Here is an 18954-nt window from a genome sequence, read left to right as displayed (position 1 = left end):
CACACTGACTCCTATAAATTATATATTTTTTTCTTTTCTACTGGCAGTGAACGAGTGACTGGAAATGACACACCCACATAATCACACACACACACACACACACACACACACACACACACACACACACACACACACACACACACACACACACACACACACACACACACACACACACACACACACACACACACACACACACACACACACACACGCACTCCTACAAGCCTCTGTCGCTCATAAACATATTACGGCTCCAATCCATCTGTGCAGTATTTCAATATGACATCTCTCTTTGGCTCTCGCCGTCAGCTCTGATTAAAGAGGCTAATCACTTCAACACTGAAAATAGAAGGGCATCAGTGCTGTGTGTGGGTGCAAAGACGGACATCCTATAATAATCATCCATCAGAATTTCTCAGCCAACGGATATCTGTGCCTGTATGTGTGAATACTCTTAGATCTCCATTGACTATACATCAGTGGTTCTCAATCCGTGGGTTACAATCGGAAAATGGGTCACAGGTCTGGCAAATGCTCAAAATATAACAAACCATATAGTCAAAACACTAATGTTAGTATAACAAAATAAATAGGCTTAATAAATCTTGGTGCAAATTCATGTCATTTAGTAGAAGCTGTAGTCCAAATAGGCGGATGCCAAACAAACAGTTTGTCTGATGCCCAAAAACTGAAAAGAAAATTTTGCAAGGTAAAAGAAAATGCTGTCTAGGAAGTTGAGGGTTTGGTATTGTGTTGGATCACCACTTTACATCTAATGTAAATCTAAAGGTCCTGAAGCAAAACCACTGTGATATGACAATAAAACCAAAAGTACTACTAGATAATCAAGGTCTAAATATAAAGAAAACTGATTGCATATAAAATGAATATGGCATAAAAAGCAGAGGCTGTCCACCATAGTGGACATAGTCTCCAATACATGTGCTAAATACTTTATATAATCATTTTCATGTTCTTTAATCAGGTTATTGGTTGAAATCATCTATAAAACATTTATCGTTAATCTTTTACATAATTGACAGAGAAACGATAGAGAAGATAATTATGAAAATCCATATAGTTTCAGCCTAAAATCAAAGAACAAAAACATTGCACGAAGAAAACCTTTATTTGCATTGCGATATTATTTTCTTAACAGCGACCCCACTAAAATGCCATTACCATAATGCATTTTACTTGAGTTTTTCTGTCACAGGTGGTTGCAGTACGACGCAGGAGAGTATCAAACAAACAGACTTTAATAAATCCAAAATTCTACAAAGAATATTTAGAAAATCACAAAGGAAACCAGAACTGTAGGGAACTGAGGACTATAAATTCACAGCTAATCAACAGAAATGGAAACAGGTGCGATAACATAATTAGTAACCATAGAAACTAACTAACAGGCGGGGAGGCAGACAGGGAAAACCAAAACTAAGGGGTCGTTTATGATACTGTTTTCAACTGAAAACAGATTTTTTAATGCGTTTTGGCCGTTCATTTACACAACAACGTTTTGGCAGCCTGAAAACGCAAGCTTTTGAAAACACTACCGTTATGGTCTCCATGTAAATTAGAAAAACGTGTATTTGTGAAAATGGTGATGTCATGTCATACTTATGTGTTCAGTCTATAGGAGTGTAGTGTTTCTTTACAAAGTGACATCGCCATCTACTGGCCTGGCATTAATAACACAGCATTTTAGTTATTCTTGTATTGTAGACTGTACGCGAAAAAAGCAAAAGAAAAACTTTTCCCTTTTTAGCGCATTGTTGTCGTGTAAAAATACATTGATGCAAAAAATACACAAAAAAATACATCTGACAATTTCCTTGTAATTCCCAATATTCTTAATGGCGATTCTTGTTCTTAATCTTAAAAAATAGCCCTCATTTAGCCTACTTTATATAAATATATTTCTTTCTTTTGATTTTGTGGTGAAATATGATCCGGAAAGATGCTTTTGATGTTATATGCTTTATATGCGAGAATACTGAAGTATTTGTTTCTTTCTTCACACACACACTGAAGTATTTGTTTCTATCTTCACACACACACACACACACACACACATACACAAACACACACACTGAAGTATTTGTTTCTTTCTTCACACACACACACACACACACACACGCTCACACAGTTTTATACATGCTCAAAAAACCAACACATGATCATCAATCAGATATCAAAGATGAGCTTCAAAGCAACTTCAGATCTGTGATGAATTGTAGATAAAATAATGTAAAGACAAGCTCTGGTTGTCGATCGTCCTTTGATAGACTGTTCGTACAGAGATCTGTTTTTAATTCTGAAGGCCCAGGATTGAGTTCATTCTCACCCCAGCATGTGCTTTCCAGGCGTTTAAGTAAACTCATCATTCAAAGATTTACTGCAGAAATGCGAGATTCAATACACCCGTGGAACCCAATGATTGACAGCTCAATCTGTAACATCCACTAGCATTTATGCGTACTAATACTTCTCATTTCAAATTGACATAAGTGCTTGTACTTATTGTGATGGACACTTGCTGATTTCTAATCTCCATTTTCTCAGATCTCAGTAGAGTCAACCTGTCAGTCATTGCAATAGTCTCATGTGCAAGTGCAAATATCTTTTTTGTAATAAGTTAACTGACATATCTCTGTTGATTGACAGATTTTTGTTATACTGTATTCTATATTACAGCATGTTTTTGCCTGAAGGCATCACTTCCCATTAATGCATTGCACAAGATTTCTGAGAGAGTACATTGGAAAAAGATATCTATAGGCCTATACTGTCACGATGCGTGTGGAAATAATTCCGTGGATTCAGGTGCAGAGCGAGAAAGTGTTTAATAAAGACAAAACATAAAAACAAACAAACCAAAAACTACATAAGGCAAGGCAAGGCACAAACACAACGTAACAAATACAACGAACGAGCACAGGACAGCAAACACAGGAAGACTAAATAGGGAGGCAAACAAGGAGGGTAACGAGACAGACAGGTGGAGCAAATAAACCAATAATCAGATAACAAGAGGGAGGGGTCAAACAATGACGAGAGCACATGGCTCAACATAACAAACACCCATGTGCAACACAAGACCGGACAGACATGTGACATAACCCCCTCCCTACGGAGCGGCTACCAGACGCTCCATTAGGCCAAGGCGGGACAGTAAGGAAACATCAGGGCGGGACGGGGGGGACAGACCAGGGAAAAACAGAGTTCATCGGGCGGCCAGGGCGAAACAAAGTTCATCGGGCGGCCAGGGCGGTGAAGACCCCTCGGGCGGCCAGGGCGGTGAAGACCCCTCGGGCGGCCAGGGCGGTGAAGACCCCACGGGCGGCCAGGGCGGTGAAGACCCCTCGGGCGGCCAGGGCGGTGAGGACCCCTCGGGCGGCCAGGGCGGTGAGGACCCCTCGGGCGGCCAGGGCGGTGAGGACCCCTCGGGCGGCCAGGGCGGTGAGGACCCCTCGGGCGGCCAGGGCGGTGAGGACCCCTCAGGCGGCCAGGGCGGTGAGGACCCCTCGGGCGGCCGTGGTGGTGGCTCCGGCTCAGGAACAGCGGAGACCGGCTCAGGAACAGCGGACACCGGCTCAGGAACAGCGGACACCGGCTCAGGAACAGCGGACACCGGCTCAGGAACAGCGGACACCGGCTCAGGAACAGCGGACACCGGCTCAGGAACAGCGGACACCGGCTCAGGAACAGCGGACACCGGCTCAGGAACAGCGGACACCGGCTCAGGAACAGCGGACACCGGCTCAGGAACAGCGGACACCGGCTCAGGAACAGCGGACACCGGCTCAGGAACAGCGGACACCGGCTCAGGAACAGCGGACACCGGCTACCGGCTCAGGAACAGCGGACACCGGCTACCGGCTCAGGAACAGCGGACACCGGCTACCGGCTCAGGAACAGCGGACACCGGCTCAGGAACAGCGGACACCGGCTCAGGAACAGCGGACACCGGCTCAGGTACAGCGGACACCGGCTCAGGTACAGCGGACACCGGCTCAGGTACAGCGGACACCGGCTCAGGTACAGCGGACACCGGCTCAGGTACAGCGGACACCGGCTCAGGTACAGCGGACACCGGCTCAGGTACAGCCACAAGAACTGAAACTGTTACAAGAACAAACACAAAAACAGAAACAAACACTGGCTCTGGCGCTGGAACAGGCACTGGCTCTGCCTCCGGCTCAGGAACGGGCACTGGCTCTGCTTCCGGCTCTGGAACAGGCATTGGCTCTGCCTCCGGCTCTGGAACAGCAGACACTGGCTCCGGCTCTGGAACAGCAGACACTGGCTCCGGCTCTGGAACAGCAGACACTGGCTCCGGCTCTGGAACAGCAGACACTGGCTCCGGCTCTGGAACAGCAGACACTGGCTCCGGCTCTGGAACAGCAGACACTGGCTCCGGCTCTGGAACAGCAGACACTGGCTCCGGCTCTGGAACAGCAGACACTGGCTCCGGCTCTGGAACAGCAGACACTGGCTCCGGCTCTGGAACAGCAGACACTGGCTCCGGCTCTGGAACAGCAGACACTGGCTCCGGCTCTGGAACAGCAGACACTGGCTCCGGCTCTGGAACAGCAGACACTGGCTCCGGCTCTGGAACAGCAGACACTGGCTCCGGCTCGGAAACAGCAGATACAGACATATCCAGGATCCGCGCCAGACGTTCTAAATAGTCCGTAAGTCCCTTGGCGGCCACACAAATGGGCATTTCCGGATCTGTCTCAGACTGGGCAGACTGGACGTGCTCAGTCTCTGACTGGGCAGACTGGACGTGCTCAGTCTCTGACTGGGCAGACAGAGCGTGTACTGTCTCTCGCTGGGCAGACTTGACGTGGACAGTCTCTGACAGGGCAGACGTGACGTGAACAGTCTCTGGCTGGGCAGACGTGACGTGAACAGTCTCTGGCTGGGCAGACGTGACGTGAACAGTCTCTCGCTGGGCAGACGTGACGTGAACAGTCTCTCGCTGGGCAGACGGGACGTGAACAGTCTCTCGCTGGGCAGACGGGACGTGAACAGTCTCTCGCTGGGCAGACGGGACGTGAACAGTCTCTCGCTGGGCAGACGGGACGTGAACAGTCTCTCGCTGGGCAGACGGGACGTGAACAGTCTCTCGCTGGGCAGACGGGACGTGAACAGTCTCTGGCTGGGCAGACGGGACGTGAACAGTCACTCGCTGGGCAGACGTGACGTGAACAGTCTCTGACAGGGCAGACGGATTATGTCTCCTTCTCCTTCTCCCTCCCTTTTGACGGATCTGTGCAGACTCGAAGTTGGTTAAAACCATAGACGGATTCCCAACGCTGGACTGATCCGATGACGAAGATCCCATTCCAGGAGAGACCGGTGAGGAAGACTCAGCTGCCCTCCTCTCCTCATTCCTCTGGGCACACAGGGAGAAATATTTGAGAAGAGAGATCCCATTCTCCCTCTCAGCCAGACAAAGTTCGCTCCGCTGAATCCACATGTGGCTCGTTCGTTCTGTCACGATGCGTGTGGAAATAATTCCGTGGATTCAGGTGCAGAGCGAGAAAGTGTTTAATAAAGACAAAACATAAAAACAAACAAACCAAAAACTACATCCGGCAAGGCAAGGCAAGGCAAGGCAAGGCAAGGCAAGGCAAGGCAAGGCAAGGCAAGGCAAGGCAAGGCAAGGCAAGGCAAGGCAAGGCAAGGCAAGGCAAGGCAAGGCAAGGCAAGGCAAGGCAAGGCAAGGCAAGGCAAGGCACAAACACAACGTAACAAATACAACGAACGAGCACAGGACAGCAAACACAGGAAGACTAAATAGGGAGGCAAACAAGGAGGGTAACGAGACAGACAGGTGAAGCAAATAAACCAATAATCAGATAACAAGAGGGAGGGGTCAAACAATGACGAGAGCACATGGCTCAACATAACAAACACCCATGTGCAACACAAGACCGGACAGACATGTGACATATACTTATACCTTCTCTCAGCAGCACTCATTGCCTTCGAGAATTTCACAGAATTTTTGTTCATGTAATCCTTTAAAAACATCTGATTACACTGTAAAAAGTGCCTTGAAGACTTTCCAGTTGGCAAATTCCCTGCAATAGTGTTTGAACCCCACTATACCTGCCTCAGTTCCTGTGCCAAATACCACATTATCCAACCTCACATGATCTCTCAGCCTTTGAACCAGCACATTCTTTGTCAAAGCTTTTTTATTTTATCACTGAATGGTGATTTATGTTTTTATTTAGCATTAATATTGCCTGTCATTGTGAATTAATAATATGGACATGTAGGCTATTTTTATGTTCAACATTTTAAGGTTACATTTATATGGGAGTGTGTTTAATCAACTTTTGGCACTTAGGTTAGTAGCGTACTTTTCTAATATGGAGACAGTGTCAGTGAAGAGCAGACTTGAGATGAAGACATTTGAGACAATTATGAGAAATGAGAGATATCAATTCAAGGTAAAATCATATTAATTAGTCAATAAAGTAGTAAAAGTGTGAAAAGTGTGTTTCAAAAGTAGTACACTATGTCATTTTGTAAAGTAAAGTAAAGTAAAAAAAAAAAAAAAAAAAGAGTCAATACATCATCAAACCTTCCAAAACATGTTTTTTCTCTTACCCCGATTCACTAGGTAAGCCTATTATAACTATTTATAATTATAAGTATTTATATTTCAGACCAGTCAGGGTTTTTTTTTTTTTCGAGACATGTGTCTTGTCATATCCGTAAATAGAGAAAAGTTGCTGCGGCTGCTTTTGCGCATTAATGATGTGAGAGTGGCAGAGGTTAGGTGAGAAAGGTGAAGCCGCTTGAGATCCTTTGTTTTCATTTAAACCAACTGGTTATATCTCCAGTGAATTAATAAAATATTGCACTTACATGTTAGGATGACATCATTTTTGGACTTCATCTACAGTCACGCAGAACCGAAGCACAACCAAAACAATGTTCTTTGCGGGTTTTTATTAAAAAAAATTAAATAAATGTTTACACCGCTAGAGGGCCAAAATACTATAGTGTACCTTTAAGAGAGTTAATTTTCTTAAAGGGATAGCTCACCCAAAAATGAAAATTCTGTCATCAACCCTCAAGTTGTTCCAAACCTGTGTGAATTTCTATCTTCTGCTGAACACAAAAGAAGATATTTTGAGGAATATGGGAAACCAAACAGTTGATGGACCCCATTGACTTCCATAGTATGAAAAAAAAAGATATGGAAGTCAAGGGGGCCATCAACTGTTACTTACCGACATTCTTCGAAATATCTTCTTTTGTGTTCAGCAGAAGAAAGAAACCCATACAGGTTTGGAAAAAACTGGAGGGTGAGTAAATGATGACATAATTTTTTTTTTTTTTAAACTTGAGTTTATTTTCAACAGGGACAAGTGCCTAAAAATGTCCATATATGAATGGTTACAACTTCACCAGGTTGTTCAAGTTTTAAATAATCTTTCAGTTAAATTACAAACACTATAATAATAGTCATGTATAATAATTAACCATTTATTTGTAATTTAATAGTTTAAGATCAATTATAGCCTGTTCCACTGAGGGCACTTTTATTTAATCCTGGCAGAGGTGAATTTAGTTTTCTTGTCCCAGAGGTGAATTTAGTTCTAATTGTTTGTTATTTATGTAAATGAGCCAAACCGTAGCCATAGAGAGGCTTCGAAGCAACGCCAGCATAAAATCATTAAAATTCATGAGAACACCTTCCTTATAGGCAAGTTACGGAGCAAGGGCAGCACGACCTAATTAATATTCATGAGCCAGGCGGGCGCAGTAGTAGTTGGTTCGTCCCGTCCCGGTGTGAGGCGGTGCTGTCGCTGTCGGCGAGAGCATAGATGCCTTCACACTCACACACTCTTCTGAACATCACACACACCGAAACTACGCCTGGATTCACCTGACTGAAGAGGTAAGAGCATTGCTGTGGGTTTTCTTACAGGCATTGTGCAGAATGTGACAATGTTTACGAGCAGAACCGCGTATTAAAGATAACTTACGCTCGTATCTGAGTTTGAGAAAAAGTTGTTTCAGGAAATTGTTCTCCTTGGTGTGTTATAATTTTTTATTGTTTTGAAAACGTGGTTGCCTGTGGCTTTGTCTGTTTTAAGTCTGTATATACACGTTACAAATAACACTGATTGATTGAAAATGTAATTGTTGTGTTGTAAATAGTAATGTAAGTCCAGGTCACTAGAGGGCGATAGCGAGTCAACAGTTATTATAATTCTAAGCATTTTATTGGATTGATCTCCTGTCCTAATGTACAAATAGTCTGCATTTGTTATGTTTATGTTTAATTTATCCTTAATAAACGTTGTATCCTGCATATAAATCATTTTTATTCTTAATTAACTTTTGAAGTAGGCTATTATTTAGGCTTTTGGAATGTTTGAATTGGAGACCTTTTATAATGGCAATCAGTAATTCTCCATGGCATGACTTGTTATGTATGGTCTGATGTAGTTTTATCAGTTTGTCTAGACATGAACGGGCATTTTTCATCTTGCCAGCATGAGCTGGTTTTAGTTTAGGTGATGCAGAGTTCCAGCATCACACTTTCATTTTCATACATCTGGACAAACCATCCCCATATTTTCATTAATAACAGCATAACCTCTGGCCTTGTCATAATTACCTCTGCATGTGATTTCTTCACTGGCCCTCTTCAGCTCGTACTGAAGTTATTTGTTATAGTGCATTCCATCATGCTTAAGAAACCTTATGAAATGTCTTGAGGAGCACATTTTACTTTCCTTTCTTCTTGTGTTTACGAGAATTTGGAGCCTTTAGTTTTTGTTACGGCCATTCTATAGGGTTTTTTATTGGACAGTTTGTACTGTACATTTTCCCATACATACAAAAAAATATGACTATTCTATATTTACGACCTGTTTTCCCAGAAGAAAAAGACTGTAAATTTCGAATGCATTAATTTCTAAACAGTGTAAATACATTTTTAGGTGATCACCAGTCTGCACGTAGCAAAAAAATATTCAAATGTGAATGCCTAATTGTTGACTGACAGTAAGTATGGATAGAGCTATAAATTAATGTAATTATAGCAGCTCAGATTTTTGTTATCTTGGAAAATTTGAGCATAGTTAGTTTGGGACATTATTGAGATATGCTAATAAAGATATGTGAGATTCCTGCACTCTTTTTTTTTCTCAGGCAGGAGGAGACTTCATTGAAACTCTCCATTTTTCTCTCTCTATTTAATCTCAATGCTGTGTTGGAGAAAGAACCGGTAATAAAGAGATTTGTGATTTTTCTTTTTTGATTTTTGAATGAATAAAATCAGACTGAACAAAACACACTATCACATCATGTAAAACGTATCTAGACAATGCTTTTCATATGCTAATCAGCGGCTGTGGTTTAAAATGAATATGTGTGCATCTCATCAGCACTAGTTATCAGCTGTGATCTGGGTTAGTACAGGGGTTACCGGATAAAGAAATACCCGTTACCATATTCCCCAGTGACCGTGAGTGAGCACCGTTCCAGCTGTTATCAAACATTTAAAGCTGCATTTTAAAAGTCTGTTACATGAATTATTGCTGCGGCAAGAACAAAATCATTAATGTTTCATGCTGGGGTGAATGAACAGAATGACCCAATAGTCAAGCTATTGAATGATGACAACAAACCTAAATTTACCCGCTTTAAATGTCTTAAGAAAATGTTCATGGTTAGTAGTAGATGTATTTATTAAATGTATATGCACAATTAATATTTAAAGTTAAAATTCTAAACAAGTATTTTTTAATTGATGTTAAATCATCACCCCATTTACTTCCTTAATACATGTTCCTGGCCTTATTGTGAACAGTTCATCAGTGCATATATTTTATTCTCGATTTCTGAAGGAAAAAATTCAGTCCAACATTTCTCTTATTGAATATCACTAGGAAATATGTCACATAACGGAAGCAAAATAGGTAAAACTAGGCGAGTAAAATTTTAGATAGATAGATTAGAAATACTAGATGGATGGATTGATGGATTGATGGATTGATTGATTGGATGGATATATATATAGGCCTATATTAGTAGAAATATTAGATAGAATATAAGTTTAAAGGGATTCAATAACACAGGTGGTTGCTGCTACTAAGCAATAGCGCTAGTGACGCTTGCCTTAATGAAACAATAGTTTCACAACTTGTTTCATTAAAGGTACAATATGTAAGAATTTTGTATGAAAATATCCAAAAAACACTTGCACAGTGTTATATATTTCTTTCAATTGTGTACTTACATTATCCTAAATGTCTCCAATCATATGTAAATTCAGATAAATTCACAATTTTAAATGGTGCCCGTCACATGTCACTTGTCGCCTGTCAATGACGTAATATCCGTGTTATCCCTGGTTTCCGCTTGTATAGTAACCATGGCGACAGATGTGGACAACTGCGTAATGTTTAGCGGCACGCTGTTGTTGTTTCGTTCAAACATTGTGGATCATGGCAAGCAGACTTTGGGACAAAAGGAGAACTAAAACGAGGATCAATATCGGCGTGGCGTTTTCGAGATGCCGAGAGCTCCACATCCGCGACAAACTTTGACTTGACAGAGACGCCGCTCTTGCATGTACTTTATTAGACAGGTGAGCAAATGTACATAAAACAATGTTATATAGCTCAACATGCTGAAATGTTAGAATATGATCAGTATGTTATTCTAATGTTGATCTAGCTTACTGCTAGTCTCATATAGCCAACAAACTAACACATTGAATAACATTAGACCTTTCAACACACTCAAGTGCAGTTTAGTATGATAGTGTAGACCAAGTGAAACAGCGCTGCGTTACCTCACAAGTTTAGTTCGTCAAATAAACTGACATGTGTTGTTAGTAATTCAGCACTTGCGGGTACTTCGGTAGAATGAAATGTCCTCATTCCTTTATATCCGCGGGACTCGTGTGTGGCGCTGATATCTGTCTCTCATTAGCAATCGCGCCCTGCTTCATACCACAGTCCTTTTAAAAGACATCAATGTTTTCACTCATCCATAAACATGATTACATCCATCAGCATTAGGGATGTAGCGATTCACTCATCTCACGATGCGATACGATTCACGATACTGGTTTCACGATACGATTTTCTCACGATTTTTTTAACAAATGAGATTTAAGACAAAAGTGTCCCTTTTATTATTTCTCAGACAAAATGCTGCACATTTCTTTTTAATTTAAAATATATTTGTCAATCAATATATATTTTACACAGTAAAAAGGCCTGTTCACACCGGGACGAATTTCGCGCGCGATATTCGCCGACGTTTAACGCCTCGTGACTAAACAAAGGGCGCCAATGTGAGTGTGCACACCGACACGAAAAACGCCACGCGTAAAAGCGTCATTTTTTAAAAAACGCCTCGGGTTCGTTTTTTTTCAGTTTGACGCACCGCGTCAAAAACTGTCCGACCAATGAGATTGGCGCTTTTGCTCACGTGTCTGGAGCTTCTGAAGTTACAGTAAAACACAACTTGGGGGTGCTCAAACACAAAACGGTCTTGCTGAGCTCACATACATAACGCCGAAGAAGATATACGCCAAGTAGCGTCTACACTGCTGGGAAGAAATAAGACGAGGAAGATGCAAGGCAAGATGAATGTAGAGCTGCTGGTCTCGTTGGTGTCGGAACATAAAGAACTATATGACAAACGCGACAGCGACTACAAAAATCTTGATAAAAGAGAACTGTTATGGAGTGGTATTGCAGAGCAAATGGGCGCCATCTAATGTCAGGGAATGAATTTGCATGTTCACTCGGCTCATCGTCAGCGAAAATCGCTTGGGTGTGAACACAAAAAACGCGTTGAAAAACGCTGGCGAATAACGCGCGCCGATATTCATCCCGGTGTGTACGAGCCTAAAGACTGTAAAATTAGTACCAGATTGACAGGGGTTTTACATTGTAATAAAGGCAAGATTTTTGTTATAATTTGTATCATTACACTAGTAAGAGTTTAAAAAAAAACACATTTAGAGGAAGAGATAGTAAAATAAATTCAACACCTGGTTGCCACGGAAACACTGATGCACCTTGTGATCTCCGTGCCTCTCGCAATTGTCGTATTAATGACTTTTACATGAAAACGGAGGTGACTGGTGCTTCTCACGGTGGGGATTATTATTAGTTTATGGAAAGTCAAAATGCCGCCAGACCTCCGATTTGAATGAGTCAACATCAACATCTACGCTTGCCGTCGCCATGTCTACTGTTTGATGGCGCGTGCTGCACACCAGTCTATGGCACACACTGGCGCAGCGCGAGCGGAGCAAACCGAGCGTTTTCAGTTCATTCCTATGGAAGTTGAGCGTGGCTCACACAAGATCAAGTTCCATGAATGTAGTGAAAACACTCGCTAGCTTCACGCCAGTGTGTGCTCGCTGCTATTGTGCCTGTAAAGCGAGGTTCATAACTTCACAGTAGGCTATACAGTAAACGCGCCCTGCTGTTTAAAACGTGTATCGCGATTCGTTTAACATTTCAACCGACTTGAATCGTCACACATTTGACATTTTTATCGATTTTCAACCGGTTGCGAGTGAATCGCTACATCCCTAATCAGCATGACAGCAGGTTTCATGATTCCGCTTATTCACTGCGTCATCAATCTACACCTTTGTTATTGTAAGAGGTTAGCGACCCCTAGCGGCGAAAAAAATTACATATTGTAGCTTTAAGGCAAGTGTCACTAGCAAGAACTTTTAAACTAAAAAGTTTACTCAAAAAGATTTGGTGCAGTCAGAAAGTGGATATGACCCTTGTAGAGTCTGGGCGATTCTGACAGGTCACCATTGAAATGTGATACCAAAGTAGAGACTTCCCTCTGTCAGCTCAATTAGTCTCCTCGACATGACCCTTCAACCCCATTCTGTCAGCCCTCGCTCTCTTTTTCTCTCATGTCTGGCTTCGGCAAGTCACTAAAGTGGAGACTGTGTGCAATTTGAGAAATGCAAACCTTGCAGAGCTGGACAAGGACATGGAGGAAAACTTGCTCTCTGAAAGTGTTCATAACCTCAAGGTTGTTTCAGAGAGCCATCCGAACTCAGTGTCTTGATTTAAATCATCATTCAGCAGCCGTCGGGTCCATTAGCTGTCCCAGACACACTTGTTTTATGTGGAATCAATCAGAAATGCCCTGAGCTGAGGGCACAAGACACAAGACTTGAGGAGAATTTCCTTGAAGTGGATGTCCACTCTTCTCAGATGAACAGAGGAGAATCTGAATTAGAATGAGGTGTGGATTTGAAGGTATGATTAAAGACTGTAACACCATATCCCACACAATATTTTGAGATTGTCTGAACTTTGAAGCTGAATCCCACCTCAAATTGTTCACTAAAATGGACCAGTCAACTTTAAGCTTGAAGCTAAACTTCAACGATAACGGTTGTTTTAAAAGTGTACATATAAGAATATATATGTTAGAAATATTATATATTAACACTATAGTACACTACCGTTCAAAATAATTTTTTATTTTTATCTCATATGCTCACCAAGGCTGGCATATATTTGAGACAAAATACAAAAACAGTAATAGTGTGAAATATTTTTACAATTTAAAAACAGTTTGCTCTTTTAATATATTGTATATTGATGTCATTTATAGTGTCCCATGACATTTGTCACACATTTGGTGCTCAAGAAACATTTCTGATTATTATCAATGTTGAAAACAGTTGTGCTGTTTAAGATATATTTTGGGAAACTCTAAATGTATGAAATAAATAAATTCAATACTAATTGTATCTTTTCTGGTCATGTTGTGAAACATTCATTAGTAAAAAAATATTTTCAAGAAATGTTTTTGTCTTTATAAACTGGTCAGGTTTCACTTGGAAATAAATTACATTACAGTATTTAAATAGTTATAAACCAGAGACCAGAATACTTCTATATTCACACTGTACGCCTTAATGCTAATTTCTAGAAAAAGGGCAGTAATTCCAAAAGTTTATGCTTAAAACATGCAAAAGCCCAATATTTTTGGTGCTGTCAATCTCCAAATATGACAAAAAAGCAACATAAAAGTATAATTTCTACTCATAAACCACGTAGATTTCTCTCTTGACCTCACACAGAGCTATAGAAAGGCTCCTGAAGGCTTGGACAGGCAGGACTATAGTTCTGTATATATAAATATATAAAAGTCTTTCATGATACTGTTATAGTTCGTTTTGCCATCATGACATGCCCTGTCACTTTTATCCTTCATTGTATGGAAAATGGCTGTAATATCATTAAAAAAATTATTTGTCTAAATAAGATATTCAATATACATTCTCTTAAAAATGCTTTATGAAATGGTAGCTTCTGAAGTGTAGGACATTTAGGAAACAAATTTTTCTTAAAAACAAGATAATTGATTTGAATTTTTGCAGTGTACATAAACGTGATCAGTAGTCAGTCAATGCCTCCGTGCCAAGTCATTTTTCTAGGTCATTGTTTTGCTATACACTAAAACTTCTAAAGTTAATGAATATGCTTCCCCTACAGAACTATGCATAAATATTCATGCGGAACAATGTAGAGATTATGCATGGGACTCAAAATAGGATATAAGATGTGATCAGTGCAATCAGAATGTATTATTCATTCAGCTAGATTGTTCAGCTAGATGCGCAATTATCAAGAAACTTGAGTATACGACAAAAGAAACCGCTGGAGTGCACTTACAGTCCAACATTTGGACTGATTTCGTGTTTCCCGGGATCTTTAAGACTTATGCTTAAATGTTTGAAATTAGCTTTGTAGACAAAATATAAATTGTGGCAACATATAAATAGGTTTACAAAACTAAAATTATTAATATTTTTGGACAAGGAATTGTACAAGATTTGTGAGTTTTAGTAGACTTATCTCTGCGTTGAACAGTCATGTATGTATAACATAGCAGGTGTGTTTTTAATATAAAGTAGTCAGTGCATGATTGGGTTTAAGTGAAGCTGCCACAGTAAAGGTCAAGTTCACCGCGGCTTTGAGGTCAGGTTAATCAAGTCAGTGAAGACTGATCCAAATTAGACCTTGCTCATCCTAGAAATGGTAATTTTTGTTGATTACAATGGGGGGGAAAATACAGTAATTCCACCATTTATTGAGGCCTAAGCTTAAAACATGTGAAAATGTCTGCGTAGTAGAACAAGACAAAATACGTTTGGTAAGATTTGATTTAAAATGTAAAACATGTTGGTGACTGTCAAGGGCTCAAAAAAAGATTAAAGTATAAATCAATGTAAGAATTAGAGTAAGAAGTAAGGAATAATTGATGATTGATTGATTAAAGTGTGTGTGAATTACACGAATCTGTGCAGCTCTCAACAGTGTTTGGTTGCAGCGTCTTTACTAATAATAACTGTTAACTGTTCTACTGCTAATCATTTATACAAAATAAAATCGAGGGTAACGCGGGTATGATGTCATTGATAGGCGACGCACGACACGGACCGTGTCCTGGGTAAAACTGCTTATTTTTCTGTATTTAAAGGGGTCATATAATGCCATTTTTGTACAAGCTAATATGATTCTTTAGGGTCTAAATTAAAAGTTTGTAATATACTTTAATTAAAAATTCTCATTAATATTGTAAGAAAACACTTATTTTACCTGGTCAAAAACAGCTCTGTTTTCAGCACGCCGTTTCAGTGTATATGCCTTTAAATGATCATGAGCTGCGCTCACTCCGCCCCTCTGTTCTGTGCGTACACCGTTTGTAACACAATAACAAAATAACCATAACGCGTTGTTCAGTATAAACGTGGAATTATGAATTATATTGAGAACGTCATACATAGAAAACATGCCGTAATGTACCCTGAGTGTAAACCTTAGACGTGTTCATTGTGAAGCGTGCAGCTAGCAATTTGCAAAGATTAATATATTAATATAAAGTTTAATAAAACGTTACACTCACTTCCGTTCTTCTGGAGGTTCAGCAGGAACACGAATATCTGGTACCGATCCTTTTTAGCAAAGCTTCTTAGCAAATCCAGCTTTATACTGACCCTCGTTTATAAAGCAGTCTGGTGTGTGAAATGATTCGCGCAAACATGAGAGCATTGACGTTGCTCGTGGGGAATATTCCCTTTGAAAACAAAACTCAGCCACTGCGTCTTCAGCGGTTCGGATTCAGGAACATTAAAAATGACTGTGTTCGTTATTACACCCAAGAACAGAACACCACAATCGCTTAGACGCCATTCTGCTCATAGACAGTGCTCCAGCATATCAACAATGACCGCGCCGGTCCGCGCCGCGCAGACTATGATTGACAGCTCGCTCACGGGCGAGGGCGGGTCTGTGTTGAAACGCTCCCGTCAATCAACAGTCGTGGGAGGGGCGTCCGTTTTATTGACGTCACAAAAACGAACGGCTTGATTTGAGGCAGGGGAAAACGTATAAGGAGATTAAAACAAAAATACTGGATGGATTTTTATCATTATATGATGTTTGTGTACAGGCACTGCCAACACACATTTCAGTACAATCAACTTGTAAAAGTGCATGTACCATTATATGACCCCTTTAAACATTCTTAGAAACATTTGGGATAATGTAAGTACACAAATCAACAAAATTACTCTATTGTTTTTTGGATGTTTTAATCCAAAAATCTCAGTGTGCCTTTAACTGTTCTAATAATAATTCTACAGAATAAGTATGTGTAGAGTGTCTAATATACCCTCGCTTGCTTCTCTTCCTCCTCACCTGCTCGTCTTTCTTCCAACCTCAGCACTCTTTTACAGTAATCTAAACCACTAGCTGAGCTCTAAACCTCAGGTTAGACCGAAAACACATCACCCTATACTAGCGCCACTGTTCTCCACTTCAGCCGGCATCGCTTGTGGTCGGGAAGTGGAAGGAGGATGGAGAAAAGATGGATTTGGGACAAACTGGATGCAGACCCACACCTGTGATAAGGAACTGTGTGTTTTCCATATCGGTTGAGATGGTGAATGGATGAATTGGGTCGGAGGAGCTGTGTTGTTAGGGGTCGTTTGTGAGAAGCTGATTGGAGAAAACCACAGAAGCTCTGCAGCGAGACACTGCCAAGCTTGTGTGAAATGGGTCAAGCTAAATGTTTTAAATATTAAAGCAAATATTGCTGTTCCCAAGGCCCCGGCCGCACAGTGACGCGCTCTGTCCGGCACAAGAGAGTCATTGATGCCTCTGGCCGAGGTGGGGTTTGTTGTGTTTTAAGGGGGTCTGTGCACCTCGAGGCTGGGTTAGTCAAACAAGCAGGTCTTTTTCAAGAGGAAAGTGTTTTTGTAAGGCATGGTAGCTTTCTTTCTCCCTATCTGTCAATCCATTTGGTTAGTGTAGAGAGGTTTTTTTTTAAGCTACATGCTTGACAAGCCTCAAATGGGAAATACAAAAAAATTTATTTGCATATTAAATTTTGGGGGTAACTGCTTGCTTTTTGCACTTTCCATATGCATGTGAATCTTTAAATGCATGTTTCCTGTACAGTGTTATGTAAACATTTGTTTTCAAGGGTGCTTTACAAATGAAGTTATACTACTTACTTTATATTTACCCTCTTTGAGTAGCTAAAAAGTAAATAAAAAAACTATTTAGAATATATTTATTTTAGAACATTATGGGTTTTATTAATTACGTTTGCTAAGGCAGAGTTTAACAAACCCTTAAAGGGTTAGTTCACCCAAAAACGATTTTTTTTATAATTTACTTAACCTAATGTCGTTCCAAACCCGTAAGACTTTCGTTGGTGGATGATGAAGATCTTTTTGATGAAATCTGAGAGATTTCTGAACGCACGTTGGAGATGTTGGAATTATATTTTTTGCGCAAAGCACTCGCATCACTTCATAAAATTAAGGTTAAACAACTGGAGTCACATGGTGGATTACTTTAATGATGTCTTTACTACCTTTCTGGGGCTTGAAAGTGGTAGTTGCTTAGACTGTCAATGGAGGGACAGAAATCTCTCAGATTTCATCAAAAAGATCTTCATTTGTGTTCCGAAGATGAACGAAAGTCTTACGGGTTTGGAAAGACATGAGGGTGAGTAAATAATGACAGAATTTTCTTTTTTGGGTGAACTAAAAACCCTTTGAAGTTAACTCTATGAGGGCTTAAAATCCCAAATTATTAGTGCTATGATGGACATATCAAATTGTCTGACACGAGGCCTGTTCACACCAAGAACGAAAACTATAATGATATTTATAACGACAACTACATTAGCGTCAACAGACAATACCAACACCAACAGTCAATAATATTCAGTTTATTATAACCATGCGCTGCAGTTTTGCCGTCTGCCACACTAAATGTTTGAGATCTTTATTGTCAGGTGGATTCTGATTGGCTCTCAATGTTTTTACCGTTAATCAGATGGAAGAAATGCTCTAAAAGTGATTCCAGCAATATCATTCCTCGGTCTCATTGTTGGTATAGTTGTTTATAGTAAACAAGCCATGACCAGAATACCATAGATATGCCCTAGTAACCAATCAGAACACCCTATAGCAACTACCTGGAAATATACTAAAGGATTTAAAACACCTTCTTGGCAACCTTCTGGATTAATATTGCCTCATCGAGCTTTATATATTGCCTTATTGGGTACTTGATTTGCACTGTGAGTGTTGTAGAGCTATAGTTTAACTCTAAACGTGTTTAATGCATTCCTTACAGATGTTATCGACTGCTGTCAGAGTGTGAATTGCAGTGAAACTTTCGACTCTGTGGTCGAGATTCACACTTTTGCCGTAGGTATTCCCATATTAATTTGTGAGTTGTTTGACATTGTGTTGGTGTGTGATGAAGCCATAGAGGTGAGTTGTGTTTTCTAGCCATGTGAAATAAATAGTTGATTAATAATTTCTTACACAATGGACATGCTGCATGAGGGTTCACTGATTTAAATGAATATTTTATCGTTACA

The 18954-nt window shown here is 40.6% G+C and overlaps 1 protein-coding gene across 2 annotated transcripts in view; it reads left to right on the top strand.

Annotated features, from left to right (window-relative positions):
• The first annotated feature begins 7808 nt into the window (after positions 1-7808).
• sema5bb (sema domain, seven thrombospondin repeats (type 1 and type 1-like), transmembrane domain (TM) and short cytoplasmic domain, (semaphorin) 5Bb) overlaps positions 7809-18954 on the top strand; it is a 73029-nt gene continuing 61883 nt past the window's right edge. For both annotated transcript variants that reach the window (XM_056241556.1, XM_056241555.1), the window contains exon 1: positions 7809-7930. The gene's annotated coding sequence lies outside the window, so the exon portion shown is untranslated. The remainder of the gene's footprint in view (positions 7931-18954) is intronic.

The sequence above is a fragment of the Rhinichthys klamathensis genome, unplaced genomic scaffold (assembly GCF_029890125.1).
Source record: "Rhinichthys klamathensis goyatoka isolate OS25496 unplaced genomic scaffold, OSU_Roscu_1.1 h1tg000654l_1, whole genome shotgun sequence".
Taxonomy (NCBI): Eukaryota; Metazoa; Chordata; class Actinopteri; order Cypriniformes; family Leuciscidae; genus Rhinichthys; species Rhinichthys klamathensis.
This window is presented reverse-complemented; position numbering and strand designations above follow the sequence as displayed.